Source organism: Mauremys reevesii, linkage group 10 (assembly GCF_016161935.1).
Source record: "Mauremys reevesii isolate NIE-2019 linkage group 10, ASM1616193v1, whole genome shotgun sequence".
Lineage (NCBI taxonomy): Eukaryota > Metazoa > Chordata > Testudines > Geoemydidae > Mauremys > Mauremys reevesii.
In genome coordinates, this window is record NC_052632.1 from 28,161,249 (window position 1) to 28,174,077 (window position 12,829).

Here is a 12,829-nt window from a genome sequence, read left to right on the forward strand (position 1 = left end):
TGAAGCAGGGTGACTCCCTTGAGCATGCAGGAGGGCAATGATGAGCTGGCATGTGTCCCAGAACCCCAAGTGCCCACCACCCAGATTCCTCACACAAGACACCCTCGATGAGTCACTTTTTCCCCTCTCCACCCCCGCCCCTCCATGGCAGGAGGAGGCCAAGAAGACAATCCACAGACAACAACATCTGACCGGTGTTCCCGGTTGCATTCCCTTCATTTTTTTAAATATTTTTTTAAAGATTTATGGTTGGCCTTTCTTTTTAAAAACCTTTCAATTACACATTCCATCTACTACTTTTAATCAATGTTATAGACTCCTTGACTTGTGCGTGGCCCCTCCTGCCTAAGTATGATGAACTGAAGATGTGTTCAGGTTTGGGATTGGGTCCCACAATTCACAGCACATGAAAGTAAATGGTGCATAACTATCTGGTACCATAATACTGCAAACACTTTTTTGTCTATCCCCCACCCACCCTGCCGCCAGGTTCAGAACTATCCGAAGTCCCAAGGATACCTAGGAGGGATGGGGAAAGTGTGGTTAGTGTTATGTGCTTATAGAAAGCACTACCCGTTTTCAACACAGCAAAAGTGTAAAACACAGATAAGGGGTAGATGAATGTCTATGTGGCTTAGTTCACATGCAGAAAATTGAAACACAATTCTAGTAATACAGGAAATGACAGCATCTGCCCTGCCACTACCGTGTGCATAAACATCTTTCCCTCCCCAATGAAACCTTAACCAGTTTCAACCTTCGTGAGGATTAGTTCCGTTAACAACCACAAAGTGCAGTTAGCTCCGCTGACAATGAACAGTTAAAAAAAAAAAAAAAGAATAGCTGCATATCACCTCAAAGAAAATCTCCCTAAGGCAGGTAAGAGAGATTAAGTGCTCACAATAACAGAGGTTTGTAAACAAGCAGCGGCAGCTCCAGGCACCAGCACTCCAAGCACGTGCCTGGGGCGGCAAGCTGCAGGGGGCGCTCTGCCGGTCCCTGCGAAGGCGGCAGTCAGGCAGCCTTCGGCGGCTTGCCTGCAGGAGGTCTGCTGGTCCCACGGATTCGGCAGCTGGTACACTGAAGGCTTTGGACTGGCGGACCTCCCGCAGGCAAGCCACCAAATCCACGGGAATGGGGACCTCCCACAGGCAAGCCGCCGAAGGCAGCCTCCCTGCCATGCTTGGGGTGGCAAAAAATCTAGGGCCGCCGCTGTAAACAAGTGTGAATACTAAAGGCAAAAACACTGCACAATCACTGCATTACAACTTGGCTGCCACCCCGCACAGCACAAACCCAACCCTGTAGTGATATAACATGGCATCTCCACTGGGTTAATTGTCTTTAATGTGTGCAGTGCCCCAGGAAAGAATGGTTAATGACCTTCAGCCACCCCACAGGGGAACAAAACTCTCACAAAGCTATGTAGCCCCGTAAGTATACGCCAACGTTCACTCATGCATTTTCAGCAGCTGATACAGGGTGTGCAAGTGTCCCCCAGCACAGACCTATGACCTTCCCTGTCTCCCCATTGTGCGCACATATGGCATCCCTGATTTCCTGTACCCAACAGGAGCCAGGGCCCACAAAGAGTTTGTAAACCAGCCTTGTCCTGAAGTTTGTTAAGAAAAGGAATTCCCCAGTGTTGTGACCTGTATTTCTTCTTAAGACAGATGCCACTGCTCCAGACTGTGTGTCATTGTGGAACATGTAATTGCAGCTCCATTTGCTGATAATTACTTGATAAAGTTCTTTGCAATACATTCAGTATAAAAGCATATAGGTATGTATATATAAACCAACACCACCAGCCCAAATTCTGTTCCATTAGCTTCACCCACACAAAACAAGTTTTATAGGAAGAAGTTACAGATGGACTTTTAGACACCTTCTGAATTTCTGGGTTTATGCCAAATCTTTATAGTTTAAAGATTTGTTTAAGGTAGAGGCTGAGGTGTGCAAACAAAAAGAAAATTCACGCAAATGCACAAATACCTGCTCGTGTTCATGAATGCAGGTTTGCACTTGTATTTTTTGCATTTAGTCTGCGTTTCTACCATTTAGAAATGTGACCTTTCATTTCTCTTCAAACATTGTTCACATGTGGATTGTTTTAGGCTTTCCATACAGAGAATTTATTGTTGGTCAAAAGAAAATTTGAACATGATACTGTAGGGTCTGAGCCAAAGCTTACTGGAGTCAATGGGAATCTTCGCATTGACTTCAATGGGCTTTGTGTAATGCCTATAAAGATGTTTCCTCCCTACCAATAAGGCCAGAGTGAGGCAAAGGCTGTAGCATGGGAAGCAGGAGAACGTATTTCTTTATCATATTGTCTAAATTGTTGGCTTTCTGATAAATGTTACAAGTGGAAGAAAGAAAAAAAATAAGGGAAACATTTTCTTCCTGCAAATGAAACACTTAATAAAACAGAGAATTAAATTTGTGGAAATTAGTTTGTGCACGTTAACATACTTGCTTCTAAAAAGACAAAACATGACAAAGTCTCAGCTTACAAACATTAGGAGGAAACTAGCCTGCATTTGAGTGGAAACATGCCATACTGTGTACTCCAGGCCAGACAGGGGTTGCAATAGTAGGTCAGCCTTATTAATAAAATAAAATTTAAAAAATTAAATAGTCATGCAAAATCCAGCATCCATGGGGAGTGCAAGATAAGCTGTCTTAATGCAACCTGAAATTATGTTCAACTATTTTAATTTCTCAGGTTCTTTGGGATATAGAGTTCTGAGCATTAACAGAATGCTGGCTTTTTGGATAACTGCCAACTAAGTGTTTTGATTTTGTTTTACTTTGGAAGCTCAAAACACAGGGATATCTTTGTGTTTGTTGAAAAATCAGCTCTTTAAGGCCCTGATTCAGCAAGATACTTAAGCACAAGCCTAGCTCTAAGCACGTGAGAAACACCCACACACATCCCCCACTAGGGTGACCAGATAGCAAGTGTAATAGGTGCCTATATAAGAAAAAGCGGTCAAAATCAGGACTGTCTCTATAAAATTGGGACATCTGGTTACCCTACCCACCACCCATGATTAAGTACCTTGTTGAACTGGGGGATCCTGTCTGCAAGTGCTGTTTTAGATTGTATGCTCTTTGGGGAAGACACCATCATTTACCTAAATATAAATTTTGAATAAATAATAATAATAACTAAGGGGAAAGTAGAGTTCTCATGTGGGTACAAAAAAGTCTGAAAACCCCATGCAAGCAGAGCAATTCTTAAAAGTCACAGTGGTCCCAGCAGGATCTGGGAGTCTCTAGGGCTTCTCCATGCAGTTGAGCCTAAAATCAGTGTCAAAGTCTGAACATGATACTCATGAAGTAAGATAGATGCTCTGATGCCAAAGAGTAGAGCAGAAGGAGTTAGACTCATAGACTTTAAGGTCAGAAGGGACTATTATGATCATCTAGTCTGACCTCCTGCAAACCCCTAACCTATGTCTGAGTTACTGAAGTCCTCAAATTGTGGTTTGAAGACCTCAAGGTGCAGAGAATCCTCCAGCAAGTGACCCATGCCCCATGCTGCAGAGGAAGGCGAAAAACCTCCAGGGCCTCTGCCAATCTGCCCTGGAGGAAAATTCCTTCCTGACCCCAAATATGGTGATCAGTTAAACCCTGAGCATTGGGCAAGACTCACCAGCCAGCACCCAGGAAAGAATTCTCTGTAGTAACTCAAATCCCACCACATCTAACATCCCATCACAGACTACTGGGCATACTTACCTGCTGATAATCAAAGATCAATTGCCAAATTAATTGCCAAAATTAGGGTATCCCATTATACCATCCCCTCCATAAACTTATCAAGCTTAGTCTTAAAGCCAGATATGTCTTTTGCCCCCACTACTCCCCTTGGAAGGCTGTTCCAGAACTTCACTCCTCTAATGGTTAGAAACCTTCGTGTAATTTCAAGTCTTAACTTCCTAGTGTCCAGTTTATATCCATTTGTTCTTGTGTCCACATGGTACTAAGCTTAAATAATTCCTCTCCCTCCCTAATATTTATCCCTCTGATATATTTATAAAGAGCAGTCATATCCCCCCTCAACCTTCTTTTGGTTAGGCTAAACAAGCCAAGCTCTATGAGTCTCCTTTCATAAGATAGGTTTTCCATTCCTCAGATCATCCTAGTAGCCCTTCTCTGTACCTGTTCCAGTTTGAATTCATCCTTCTTAAACATGGGAGACCAGAACTGCACACAGTATTCCAGATGAGGTCTCACCAGTGCCTTGTATAACGGTACTAACACCTCCTTATCTTTGCTGGAAATACCACGCCTGATGCATCCTAAAACCGCATTAGCTTTTTTAACGGCCATATCACATTGGCGGCTCATAGTCATCCTGTGATCAACCAATACTATGAGGTCCTTCTCTTCCTCTGTTACTTCCAACTGATGTGTCCCCAGTTTATAACTAAAATTCTTGTTATTAATCCCTAAATGCATGACCTTGCACTTTTCACTATTAAATTTCACTGTAGGATTATGGGCAAAAATAAGATGAATCAAGACAACACACAGGACTAATAGCCAAACTGCAAGAGGAGAAGAAAAGGACTCACAGTAGAAACAAACCTCTTTATAAAGAAGAGGAAAAATAATTGTATATAGTTCCTCATTTGGGCCCAATTCTGCAATGGAATTAGTTCCCGATAATGACAGCCTCACAGGTGGGTTGTTTTTTTTGCCAACTAGGGATCCATTTACAGGATCAGGGCCTCAAGTTGAGCCCTTCCATTAATTACATACCCAGAAAAGTGAACCCTATCAAGAAAACATTCATTGAGCAAAAGATACTGGTTTCTGTTCTTTCCTCAGTACAACTCAGAGTAATTTATGACATGTAATTTCTGAGACATACCAGCTAGCAAACTACTCAAACATGTGCAACCAAATAGATGACTATCTATCTTTTATATTGGTGTCCATCATCTTAGTGCAACTATCAGTGGGATTCTGTAAGGTGAAGATCTCATGAACACTGAGACTGACTAGCATACCTCAGATGCTCAGGGATTTACGCACACAACAAGAAAATCATGAAAATATTAATGGTACAGTGCCTATGTTTTTCTGGTTGTGTGTGTACACCCTCACCTATTTTGATATAAGTGGAAAAGGGTTATATTCTTGGATGGACAGTTTGTATTCGACTAGTGTGAAAACTACGTGAGGGACTTTCCACTGGAGAAATAACATTGTGACTCCAGTTTTTCATTAAAAGTATTCTCTATTTTTGTGTGTGGCAGAGTTACTCAGATCCTTCACCTCACCTACTAGTTTATTGAATGTTGATTCTTCTGTCCCATTCCCCCGACGCTCTTTCCCACAAGCGGAGAACAGGCCTTCATATGCTCAGATATTAGCGTCAGTTTTGTTGGCACAATAGATTGAAGTGAATGTTTGTGTGCACAACTTGTTTTGCATTGTAATCTACTCTTCCTTTTTCTGGTTGGTATGCTGATAATGAGGTATATATACAGTGCTGGTAAATTAAATATCCAAAAAGGGATGCACAATTAAAAATCAGAGAAGACCCTGAAATGCCTGAATTAAGCAGCATTACTTCAGCCATGACAAGTTGTGACTATGTACTCTTTTCTATTATTCTTCGTGTTAAACAGAGTTCCATATATTACGGTTTGTGTCATAAAGTGTATCTGAGAAAATATGCACATGTACTTGAGTTGATATCTCTGGTGGGTGCCAAAATTTAGATATTCTGGGGACTAATTTTCAGAAGTTCTGAGTTTTAGCACTTCCTGACTTTTCTTTCCATTTAAGTGTTCATCCTTAACATTGCATTGACAGTTTTTGAGTAGTTGGCTAGCCACACCTCTGTTCAAGAACTTTTGTGCTGTTATAAGTTATGCTGAGTTATGCTGGGAAAAGAACAGAAAAAAAGAAAAAAAGAACCAGGTCTGGTTTGCATCACCCCTGCAGCTTGCAAAGTCTATGAAGCCTCAAATCTGCACCTAAGTACCTTGTGCCTGCAGGTAACAGGATCCGTCTAAGTGTCCACAGGCAGGGTCAGATTCTAATGTAATTTGCACTGGTGTAAATCAGTAATTCCACTGACATCAAGAGCGTAAACTGGATTGGAACCAGGACTATAGACTTAAAGGGCAGATTCTCTGCTATATCCTTCCTTGTATTCAGCCTGTCTGAAAATTAATGCCCAAAACATCTCAACTTGGGTACCCACAACCAGAGGCCCCTTTTGAAAATGCTGACCCTCAAGACATGTCTTATGCCCTTGAAGGCATAGGCATGTGCGGCACATTTTATTAGGGTGTGCACTCAGGGAATTTTTTTTTTAAAAGACAAACATTTATTGAATACTCAATCATAAAGGACATTATTTTTATTCATCAAACAAACTAAAGAAACTAAAACTTAACTAAACTTATTTTTTTTAAATAACAACTAAACTTTACTTAAAAAATACAAACTTAAAAATGACACACAAAATACTAAATTTTTGCTGTAGGGATAACCAGGCATATACAAAGATACAGTCAATTTTCATGATCTTTATCTTTAACCAGATAATGAGCTAACCCAACTTGACCAAAACAGATTAAGGTTTCTTCATCTTCCTGTCCTAGAGAATGAGAAGTCGCTCACGAGGTGTTATGGACTTAAACTCCTCAATCACATCATTGTAATTAACTGACGAAGCCAATTCTTGTTCAATGTACAAAATCATAAGTGAGTTGAGGTGCTGTTGGGACATTGTACTTCTTAGTTTGTTTTTTACATGTGCTAGTTTCGAAAGGCTCTTTCACATGAACAGCTTGTAACAGGTAAGACTGCAAAGCATTGAATAGATTTGTAAAAGGCCTGGAACATGGAATACTGATCCGATTCCTTTAGCCAATAAAGCCACTCTCTGGAGGTGTTCGTAGTGCTACCTTTAGGAACAGATCCATCATAACCCCGAAGCAATCCGACTTCAGCTTCCAACTCATCCAAGGACACTTTAAATTTGTTGGCAATGATTCTCATATTGTCCCTGCCAATGTCTGAGCTCAGCAGTTTTCCCATTGCAGTCAAATTTTACAAGTCTCCTGTTCAAATTGCTGGTCAATGCTGGTAATCATTGCGTCTAGGAGAGTCTCCTGCTCCTCTTTTGTATCAAAGTGATGCTGGGACTCAAACGTGTCATCAATACAAGTGGACATTTCTCTCTTCTTAACTGGGGGAATCGATATACCATTCTCTACACATATTTTCACACTGTCATTGAAAAGAGATTGAAAATATTCTGGGCCACTTCTCATTGCAGCCAAAGAGTTACACAAGCTTTTCACCCCTGTCATTGCAGTAAGTAAGTTGAGATCTGGAGCTTGAACAGCCTTACTCACTTTTACCACCAACTGGAGAATAGAGTGCATCATGTGAAGGGCAAAGATGATCTTAAATGAATTTAGTTCACGGATAAGGCCCCTGGCTTTTATTTTAGCATCAGCAAGGCGAGTTGTTTCGATAATCTCTTGTAAAGCTTGTAAAATGATGGAGTAATTTTGTTTTACAGCAGCCACTGCTTCTGCTCTGCATGCCCATCTTGTGTTTGATACTGACTTCAAAGTCTTCAACTAGGATCCTACTTCTTGTGAAATCTTCTCCATTACTGCATGTCACACAGGACTCCCCTCCATGAAGGCATAAAGAGTCTGAATAACACCAAAAAAATCAAAGAGAGTTCTGTTTTGTTTACTTGAAGTGCATGCATCTACTAGGATGAGGTTCAAACAATGTGCATAGCAGTGCACATAAAGTATTTCACTGTTTCTTTCTTTACATTTCATTTGAACTCCCACAGTACATCCAGACACAATAGATGCGCCATCAAAACAGACAGACATCACTGATGACCAGTTAATTTTAAGAATGCCCAGGACATCATTTAACTGGTCAAAAATAGACTGAGCATCAACTGTTAATAGTCTCTGAACAGACACAAAATGTTCAACTGGACTATGTTTTTCATTGTCAAAATACCACAGCACAACAGACATCTGTTCATGGTGTCCACAGTCAGTAGTGTCGTCAGCAATTCTTGAGACCATTTTTCCATTTAGTGAAGACACAATCTTTTGTTGCACCATGTTCTGCAAGGCCACAATTAAATCATTTTGTATGCAATTACTCAGATAGGTAGAGTTTTGAGGAGATTGTTGCACATGCTTTGCCATTATGGGATCATATTTTTGGAGCATATTGACAAGATTTAGAAATAAATCTTTCTCAAAACTGTCAGCTTTTTCATTGTGACCCCTGAATGGTCTCCCACCTTTCGCCAAACACAGAACAATGTCAATCAGTCACTCCATTACACTTTGGTTATGGGACCATTGTTCTTCTTGTTTAGACAGAGAAGCCTGCTTGCCCTATGGGCAAAACATATGGAAAGAAGAGAATCAATTTATACACAGGGCAGAAGGGGGACTCCCATAATGCATTAATTAACACTTAATAAATACATCAAAATTAAATACATTACAGAGATAAGAACCTGTAATGACAACTTTACTTCATGAGAAGCTCCAGAGAAAGAAGACCCAAAAGGGAGTAATGGTAGGGGGAATCCCAGGGAGACCAAAGGGGCTGGTAGAGGGAGCAGACAGAGAACAAGGGTAGAGGCAGAGAGGCTGCAGGGTTGGCCCAGTCTTCTGCATCTCCCCTGTGGGTGGAGACACTGATCTCTATCACTGTAAGAGGGAACAATAGAATGGAATGCCCAGAAGAATGAATGACTTGAGGACAATTTCCTGAGGGACCCATACCCTTGCAGAGCTTTTCTGGCTCTGACATTTACATTTCTACATGGTTTGGCCCACAGAAATAAAAATCTGCACATCTTCCATGTGTTTTTGGACCAATGGAAAAAAACAGTTACAATTCAAGTTACTTTTAAAATTCTCCATGAAACTGAGTTAACAAAAATAAATGAGCTTATGAACAACCAGAAAATATACTTCTCAAGTGAAAAACTATAATTGGACTTCTTTGCAAAGAAATTGTAAGTTTTCTTACAGGAAAAGCTACAAACTGTCTGGAAAGGAAGAGTAGATTGAATTACTTGCCTCAGTGAAATTCAATATCCAGAGAATTGCTGTGCCTGTGATGATGATGACCCGGGTTTGCTCACCTGTGGCTCCCCATCCCCGTGCTGTGGAGACACAGCCAGGCAGGTCTGCATCTGCAAGCAGGCACCCTGCCTCAGGTGCAGCTCCCATTGGCCTTGGTGGCCGACAATCTGGGAGCCTCCCGCCGAGTGAGCTGGGGGCCGGAGGGGGAAGGCAAAGGGGAAGATTGTAGGTAGCTCGGGAGCAGGGGAGGCAGTGGGGAGGGAAGCTCTTTCTGGAGGCACAAAGCAGGGGCTTTCTGGAGAGGGGTGATGGGGAGGCGCAGTCAGGCAGCTCTAGCACCTCCCCCCCACAGCTCCCATTGGCCAGGTTCCTGGCCAATGGGCTGAGAACCGGGTCAGCTCTGGGAGGGGGGGATGGAGGCAGCGTGCGGAGCTGCCCTGCCTCTGCCGAGGCTTTCCGCTGCACGCAGGGATGCCTGGAAAGGGGGAGCTGCTTCTGAGGTGAGAGCACCCTACCCCACGTTGCCCAACCGTGGTCCCCTGACTGCCCCCACCCCTTATCCAACCCCCCGGCCCCTAACCATGGCCCTGGGAGCATGCAGCCCTGCCACCCCAGAGCTCTGCCCTGCATTAGGGTGTGCCTGGGCACACCTGGCACACCCCATGCACACGCCTATGCTTCAAGGGTTTAATTAACATTATTTCATGGATATTTTCATGGCTTTCTAGGTTTCTCTCTTCACAATTTTGTTGTCATTGAGAAAGCTTATTGGCCAGATTTTCAGCTGGTGTAAATTGGGAGTAAGTCCATTGACTTCAATGGAGCTATACTGATTTACACAAGCTGAAAAATCTAGCCCCATATTCTTCTGTGGCCAACTCACACTCTTTCCCTTTGTTTCTGGAGGAGTAACTTGGAATCACTCCTGGTGCGCGCAAAAATCTAGTTCAGGCAGTTACATGTGAATTCAAATCTGGGAGACGCCTCTGCCATTCTGACGTTACTGCCGACTTTACTGGCTCTCTCTTCACATCTTTCAAAGCTGGATTTAAAGTTTGATTCATTGTGCTTACCTGTTCTATAGACAGGGGAAAACATTTGAGAGCTGACCGTTCCAACCACTGGAATCATGTAGGCCTTCAACATCAAGTAGGTTCCATTCACACCTGGAAGCAGATTTTGAGCTTGATACCACTTTCCACTGAAGGTTCTGGGTGTACAAGGAATACAGAATTAGGCACTTCAATATCTAGCCATGTTAATCATTCAAAGTGATTACACATATCTTAATATGAGTTTTACAATTTTGAGAGTTACATTTAAAGCATGAAAAAGGATGTGTCCATGTAAACAAATGGCTCCCCAGAGGAGCTCACAAAAAAGTTCTTCCCAGCTGCCTGGACTCCTATCCTAGAAAAAAACATTACATTTTCCTTTTCAAAACAAGATAGGAGATTAGAATCATTAAATTTTGTTCTCCCAAGACATTTATTCCATTCCTGGTGTCCCCATAGCAACTGTAGCCAAGTTAAAAACAACTGCCCAGGAAAGGTTCATTCAGGCTGACTGACCTACCACTAATACATCTTTTAACTACCGAGAAAATTGTTGACATTAAAACAATGCTTAGCTCTGATCTAGAAGAAATGTACACTCTTAAGAGGCTTTTTAACTCCCTTTTTATTTAATATTCTTTTAATTGAAGAAGGGAGATGACACAAAGTGCTAAAAGCTGCCCAAGTGATATGCTGGATTCTCCACTAGGTGGAATCTTAAATCAACTGGATGTCTGTCTCTGTCCGTCTGTCTAAAAGATATGCTCTAGGTCTATTATAAATTGTTGTGCTAGAGTTAGGAATCACTGTGTGAAATCCTATGGTCTGTGTTGAGCAAGAGGTCAGGCTGGAAGATTACAGCCCTACGTCTCCCTCCCTCCTGGCCCTACGTCTAAGAATAACTATTTCTCATAAAATTGGTAACTGAACTATAAATATTAACAACATTTGAAAAAACAGAAGGGGAGGAAAGCTTCACTGTTTGTTAATTTTGCTGACATGTTAAGTGCTTTCAGGGACAACATACTGTTATAGAAAATCTGAGAATGGGTAATAAAATATGCAAGATATATTAAACTGAGAATTAACACCCCAGTAAAGGCACCCATTCCAGAGCGCTGTGCCTCACTGTGAGATGAGTGATCATTTACAACCTTCCCCCTCCCCCCCACACCAAATACACAGGGAAGCATGGCAAGATTTCTTTCCATCTCCCCTTACTCCAGTCTCTCATGGTCTCATCTCTTTCCTCTCTTCCTTCACTAACTGGCAGTTGGAAGGGCCTGAGTGTCTCCTCCAATTTTAATGAGTTTGCCTTCTCCCAGTCCATCACCCTCACTGATTTCATCTTTCACATGATGAAAACATGCTGCCTTTATCCTTTCTCTAACCTCCCTATCTGACCTTCAATTCTGGACCACCTACAGACAGGGCCACTGCCTGGACATGTCTTTACTAAACACTGCTAACCCTCACTGATGGTGCTCCTGTCTTTACAATCCCTGACACATTTCTTACAGTCTGTAGTCCATGATAATCCAAAGTCAATCACTAGCTAAACACCAGAGTGATTCCCCCAGTGCAAAAGGTCAGGTAGCAAAAGCATAATAGTATGCTGAGATGAACACCCAGTAAAGCCCCTTGCCTCACAATTAACCAGTATCCTAGACTAAAGGAGATTCTAGGAGATTTGCATTCTTTTTACAGATAACTTGCTAAGCACTAATTGTATGATCACTACACTAGACGGAGAAATCAATACAGTTTCTCATTGGAATTTTCCAAAGGAACAAAATAAACAGCTAAAGCACAGTTAATATCATACAGTCAAGAGTGTGCGTTACAACAACTCTCTGTTTTCTCTATTTCCAGCTTTGCATACAGCAATTGCTGGCTTTTCTAGTCAAGTTGCTCTCCTGCAGTAATGAGACATGATGTCTCTGTCCTGGAAACCTGGCATTAATCTGAGCTTGTGTCCAGCAGTTGCCTGGGAATGAGTGATTGTAAATGTTTCAGTGCAAGGGCTAATTAGAGTCCCTGCTTGGTTCTGTGAAAAAACCAAAAGCATTTTCGCCTTTTTTTTCCTGTGACCTAGAAGGAAGGAGAACTTGTGTGTCACAACATAGAGGAGGGGTGAAGATCAAAGGGGAAATTCGATTTGCTATGACATTTTGGGAGCTAGGTCTTACCTCTGTGATCAGCTGCACTCGGACTCACAACAGGGAGAGATGGGTGCGGGGTCTGGGAGAGCACAGAGGCATATGGAAAGAAAAAGCTTTGTCGGTGCCACAAAATACTTTGGAAGAAGTGGGACTGAAACGTAATCTGGCTTCATGGGTCACTCATTTAATCCTTAAATATTCTACTGGAAAAAATACATGTTGCTTGTTTGCTTCCCTAGTAAGTGATGGCCCGATGTGGGGAGAGGAGGGTATTAGTGGGAGAGTAGACAGAAGAAGCTCCACCCAGGTGAGTTGCTAAAAGGAGATGCCATTTGCAGTAAAGCGTGCAGATGTTCAAAGTCTGACCATGGTACTGCTTGGATCCACTACATTCCTTGAGCTTGGCTCCTCTTCTGTGGGGGCTTGAATACAACATTGGGCTCTGCTGGCTCCTGCTTAATTAGCAGGGAGAGGAAATAAGTGGAGGTATCGT